Below are 6,369 nucleotides of genomic sequence, written 5' to 3' on the forward strand. Positions count from 1 at the left end.
AAAAAGTAGTATATCTATTCTTTTGATATTTAGCTACTATACTGACTGCCAAGTTCTATCAAAAGCCATCCAGCAATTTTTGCGTAAAAGCTGGACAACCATCCGAACCTACAAACTTTAGCATTTATATTATAAGAAGGATACTCTTTCTGAAATGCAATTTACGGCATCTAAGGAAGGGCAATGATTATAAATATTATAGTTTTTTTTGCCAAAAAGGAAACAGCCGAATTCAAATGACAAAAAATAATTGTTATCTAAACGAGAATCGGAGATGATTTTCCTCCATTTTACTCACTGCAACCGGTTTCCCGACGCGACATAACGACTCAGTTTTGGAATAAGTATCAAGAATTTATAACAGTTGTTTTTTTATTCAAAAAACTTCGCAATAATAATGTAAAGGATATAAAAGCTGCTGACAAACTGATTCTAATTCAGTTGTGGACAATATTTTTGCAAGATGGCGCGTTTACTGACCGTAGTTTTGGTTTTGGCTGTGGTTTCTTGTGTTTTGGCTGCTCCAGGTATTATTACCATCAATTATTCATATTATTTATCTTCAAATTCCAGGCTCCTTTCCAGGCCATTACTTTTTGGCTCACCTAACTTTTGACATTGTGTAGATTTTTTTAAGTAGTACTTAAAGTAGTCGGGATTAGATAATATTGAGTTTTCAGCCCTTTAAAAGATCTCCAGACTCTGGGATTTTCATGACGTCTAATCCAGGTACATAATTTGGGAAGAACATAAATTATGCGTACCTAACTATTTATATACTCGAAGCTGTGTAGTTTGTCATACTGACCAAAGTGAATCATTAATTTATCAATATTTATCTCAAGTAACAAGACTGATAAAAAAACACCACTCCATATGGATCTAAAAACAACGTAAAAATGCGTAACTTCTCCGTCCAATTTCTCTAAAAATAAATTTCCAATTTCAGGTAAAAGGAGCAGAGGCGTCGCCCACGCATCAGACGGCAGTATCGGAGTAGGTGCTGTAGACGGTGGTACCTTCGGTGCCGGCAGCTTCAGCATCGGCCATGGAGGCGGCGGCAGAGGTCGAGGTAGCGGCGGTCACGGAGGCAATCATGGTACCAACTCCTACGGGGGCGCGGGAGGAGATAGGGGCAATACTTACTATGATAAGTAGTACCGCCTAGTTGATCTACTGCTATCGAACTGTTTTTTGTATGTAATGTCGGGATAAAGAAAATGTGAAGGAAGAAGACAAAATTAGTCGATCTTTAAATGATGAAGGTAAATGTCGAATTTCAATGTGAATAAAATTAGCTCTAAGCAAACAAAACTATGTTAAATAAGTAGGTAATAATTATAATAAATTATTGTATTCAAAAATCTCAAATCAGACGTTTTATTTTTTAAAACCAGTTGCTCTTTACACCTTTGATTCAAAATTGAAAAACACGTTCACCTACTCATAAACAGTCTAGTCTCATCAATTAAACATGTTTTTGATACACGATATACCTATTCTTTCATATTTAAACACCTACAGCATTTAATCGGTAGGTAACCAGTTTATTAAATACCAACTTAATAGCTTCTACCCGGTAATTCACCAGCGTGGGAACCTTTTTTTCGAACATGGAAATATCATCTGCCTAGCTTTTCCCCAACTACTTATGTTGAGGTCGGCTCTCATCTCGCCGGATGCAGCTGAGTACCAGTGTTTTACATGGACGCCTAGTGACCTATAATATGTTTTTCTATTAAATATATAAGCTAAATTAATGTTGAAGTTTCATCAAAGTCCGTCACATAGTTTAAGTAAAAAACTAAAAAACATAAAGAAACACTCTTAGCCTAATCCTTAAAAACTTTCGCTTTCATAATTTCAGTAGGATAAGATTTGCAGTCGCAGTAATAGGATAGTAAGATAGTAGCAAATGCATCTTAAATTGTTAGCTCCTTGGGACAAAATATTGGGATCTAGAAATTGTTAAAGGTCAATGCCCAGAAGTTCTTAGCATTATTTACGTTAGGGCAAATACAAATAAATAATGTTGACGTCATACGTTTCATTCAACAACACAAATTAAACGACACGCATTGATAAAAACTTAGGTACTACCTATAGAACTACTTATAATTGGATGATACAACGAATATTGAAAATAATTGGTTTGAATAGCTTCTAAGATTAGGGTCGTCTTAGTAGCAATAACAGATATTGACAAATTAATTACATCAATCATATGGTTAATATTAATAAAAACATGCATAAGAAATAAACACGAGTAACAAAAAAAAATAAACAAACATCCGAATTGATAATCTACCTGATGAAAGGAAGAGAAACTCTGAAAACTGCTTTAAGAATGGCGAAGTACCTATAACTTTCGCAGAAGATGACTTTGTACACCTTGGGCCCAAGTTCACTAGAACATAAACGACAGTTTTTTTTAAAACCACTGTCTGCTAAGAATTTTCTCGTTCTATTTTCAAAATAAACAAATTTTGATACTTTTTATAACTCAAGCGTTTTCATAGAGTATTCACGCTCTTTTCCGCGTACCAACGCTCGGTTTTTCTACACGTAACATTTTTCACAACAACGCGAGAAGTTTCATTTTAATAATATTTTAAACGAAAATTACTCCCCGGTTTTGTTCAGGAGACAATTAGATTGCCTATCTAAAACAACTAGCAATGTGGGTTTCCGTCGCATAACTTTTCAAATAGGCACCGTATTAAACACCACGTAAAAACATTTACAGTCTTACTTATAAACTAATAAGTTATACTTAAGGGGTGTTTAAGAAAAAATCTTACTTATAAACGTGGCTGAACTAAATCATTTTCTTAGCAATGTCTTAAATTAGCTGTCAAATTAAGTAGCCTCACACCCTTGTTTAACCCACTAATTAGCAAAATGGCTGGATTCTTACCAGCTGATTTTTCATTTCCGGTTTATTGACAGCTCAACTTTTTAATTTTATATTTTACGGATGCCATTGTTGCCATTACACAACGTTTTCACGACAAAAATTTTTTTAAGCTACCAACATTCCGGTAGTGTTGAGAAATTAGTATGTTTTTATGACATTATCTGTTCATTACTTAAGACATGCTTAAGCAACGTTTATAGGTCAAAATAATTTAATCACTACTTAAAGCTGTAAGTAGTAATTTGTTAAAACAATGATTAGAAGATGATTAGCTGATTTTTATAAGTAAGGCTGTTATTTTGCAGCTGTATTTTAATATAAAGTAAGCTGGTCTTAGCAGCTTATTGAACCCCTCAACATCCCCGATTTAACATGGGTAACTAAAGTTACTTTTAACATACTTTATACTCACCTTGAATATAACATTCGTAAATCTATGTAAAGGTTTACTAAGCGTATCTAACCTGTGTTTTGGAGCACTTTTACACCTGAAATAATAGTTCGTTCTAGCAGAAAGCCGACTAATGTGCTATCTATATTTAATGGGTTATCACCAATATACTGTGGTTTCCAAGCTTGGAATCTTTGTACTACATACATACTGGATTGTGAAACCACGCATCAAACGCCTACTCCATCTTATTACTTTTACGGCGCAAATATAGTACTGCTAGCAACAACATGTAGGCGCTCAATGCTCCATTGTATTGTAAACGTATACACTATATTTGGAAAGATAGCCAATCTATGATGTCTCGATATATATTTCTTTTAGACTATTGTTTTACAATTTTCCAAATTCTAGTAGGTTGTGGAGTGCTATCGACGAAAATAAGTCTTTGAGTGTTAAAAAACATTCGTAATCATTCTTCTCAACTCGCGACAATTATCTACCTCTGCTTTTCTCAAGTTAGGCTTAGACCCCTTGCGCATTTTTTATAGAGATCTTGTCGAGAAGCTTTATTTGTCCGGATATGGCTACTATTGACTTTACAATAGTCAAAAGCGAGAAATGGCTAATTCAATTGTCAAAATGCAAAGTTAATTCCATCCTCCGAGCCTTTTTCCCAACTATGTTGTGGTAGGCTTCCAGTCTAACCGGATTCAGCTGAGTACCAGTGCTTTACAAGAAGCGACTGCCTGTCTGACCTCCTCAATCAAAATGCAAAGTTAATTGACACAAATTATGTATTCCCTTTCTAAATGACTTTATCTTATGGAGCACTCTACATACTCTGTAGGTATATTCGGATGCAAAATCATGTAACACCTGCACAACTTATGTCATGTAGCAATTAACATGACCATGTTAAAAGGACCAGCCGGTAGTTAAATAATTCAATACTTACCGACTGAATACTTACCTGTCAATATTGATTCTGCAAACTGCAGACCAGATAGCATTCATTCATGTTTCTAGGAAATTGAATTCATGGAAACTCAGTATATTGTAAATAGGTTGATAGATCGAAAATATATCTATTCATAGGGGAAAATGATATACCCTTCTATATCGCTATGAATCAGGAAAATTAAAAACAATTAGATCAAATCAATTAATATGTTTGACTTAACCAGAACCGCGGTAACTCTTATTTCAAGGAGTCCCTACGACTATTTAGTTTCATCAAGGATCTGTACTAAGCTTTGAAAGCCTATGAAATTAGGCTTGCGTACCAACCATGCTACTCTTAGGCAGCCAATATCCATCCACTACCCGACACCTTCAAATTGTCGATCCACTGAGGCTATGAAAGTAACGTTATATCATGGCATTATACTTACTTAAGATTAAGGAAAAGGCTCGAAAGATTTACAGTTTACTTACGTTCTGGTAGCATTTATATAGACAGGAAGGAAATTAAAAAAACCTAGATAAATTGGGTTAAATATAAGTTTTAAGTTACTACCTAAAATATTAGCTCTTTCAAAATGTTTGATATGATATACTTTACTAAAACCAGTATACATTATGCAGTATACAATTTTTTACATTTGAAAAACGGCTACCGAAAATGCAAATTAAGTACAAACAAATTAAACAATCAATTAATTACTTAACTTCCATTCGCCTTTCAGCTAAACTCTTTTTTTAGTAAGTTATACGTAGGTACAAAATTTTAATTATTATTTGCAAGAAATACTAAGAACGGTGCTTTGTCCTTTAACATTTGCTGGAAAACCCCTCCACTTCGAGGAAAACCTGAAAAAGACTTATCATTGTAGATTCGGGCTTGAGTGAACACAAAAAATAACAAAACGAAGGGTTAAGATCTAATTTAAATAATAATTACTGTAAATTACGTTTAAATATAAATCAGAAGCCGTCATTATAAGTAAAGGCACTTTGTTACTTGCTCAAAAGTAACATAGTGTAAATATTTTAATAAAAGAAGAGGATATTTTGGATCTGGGTTTCTCGTTTTTTTTCTGAAAAGCTTAGAACCAATAAATCTCTCTTGAGTCGGTGGTCCATAGAAGCCTCTAGGTGTCCTGTAACTCTTGAAAATACAGATTATTATTCTTCTCTGTCATCTATATATGCCTTAATAGAAATAAATGTTATAAAAAAGTAGGTCATTTACTTTTTTGTATCTCAACATTTTTCTCTATGAGGTTATAAACCTAGGTATCACTAGCAATATATTATTAGTGAAGCGTTTTGTATTCACACCGTATTGGACCTCCTTTTCAGACGTTACCCACCATGCCTCCCGCCATACCTCTTGTAAAAACTTACAAAAAAAGTTCTATAGTTTAAAAAGATTAACCAATCGATTCGAATTTGTTTTTATAGAGCGAACATACCAGTTTGGTGAGCCTGTTTTTGATGACTTGCTAACTATCAGTTTAAGTGTACCTACCTATGTGGTCAAGTTTAGAAGCTGAGCACAAATTTTAATATGCAATCCGATTTAATAGCTTTACGTGCTTTTTAATTGGCTAAGGTCTTCAAGACGATTGAACCGATTTGATAAATTCTTCACTGTTGGGAAGCTACACTATCCCCGAGTGACGTAGGCTATAATATTTTATCAAGGTGCAGGCAAGATGTAGTTTTCACGGGACACGAGTGAACCTATTTTTTTTATTGGCTTACATAAGTTTACGCTTCTACAAGAGCTAAGTAACACATCAAAATACATTTAGTATTTTCATCGCGAATGTGGTTGAATCATGTTTGACTACCCAAAACATTTGTTTAGATGTTGTATTCAAGTACATTTTGACTATTAGATGGTCGTTAACCAAAGTCAAGTGATAACATTAGGCGTCTTTATTTTCTGTAATAAGTACTTGAAAAGTTTTTACAGACTGAATTAAACAATTAACTATATACGACTTAGTATGTTTTTCTGTTTTAATTTCATAAGAGGTTACTCCGGACTTTGTTATTTGTTTCAGTGTTGAAAGTTATACAAAATTATTTTGAACCCCCATACATAAAACTA

The 6,369-nt window shown here is 33.8% G+C and overlaps 1 long non-coding RNA gene across 1 annotated transcript; it reads left to right on the plus strand.

The window, feature by feature from the left end:
- The first annotated feature begins 303 nt into the window (after positions 1-303).
- On the plus strand, positions 304-1,371 carry LOC126053765 (uncharacterized). Its single transcript, XR_010278145.1, has 2 exons — positions 304-527; positions 950-1,371. It is a non-coding gene; the product is annotated as an uncharacterized LOC126053765 (long non-coding RNA).
- The last annotated feature ends 4,998 nt before the right edge of the window (positions 1,372-6,369 follow it).

Source organism: Helicoverpa armigera, chromosome 3 (assembly GCF_030705265.1).
Source record: "Helicoverpa armigera isolate CAAS_96S chromosome 3, ASM3070526v1, whole genome shotgun sequence".
Classification (NCBI taxonomy): domain Eukaryota; kingdom Metazoa; phylum Arthropoda; class Insecta; order Lepidoptera; family Noctuidae; genus Helicoverpa; species Helicoverpa armigera.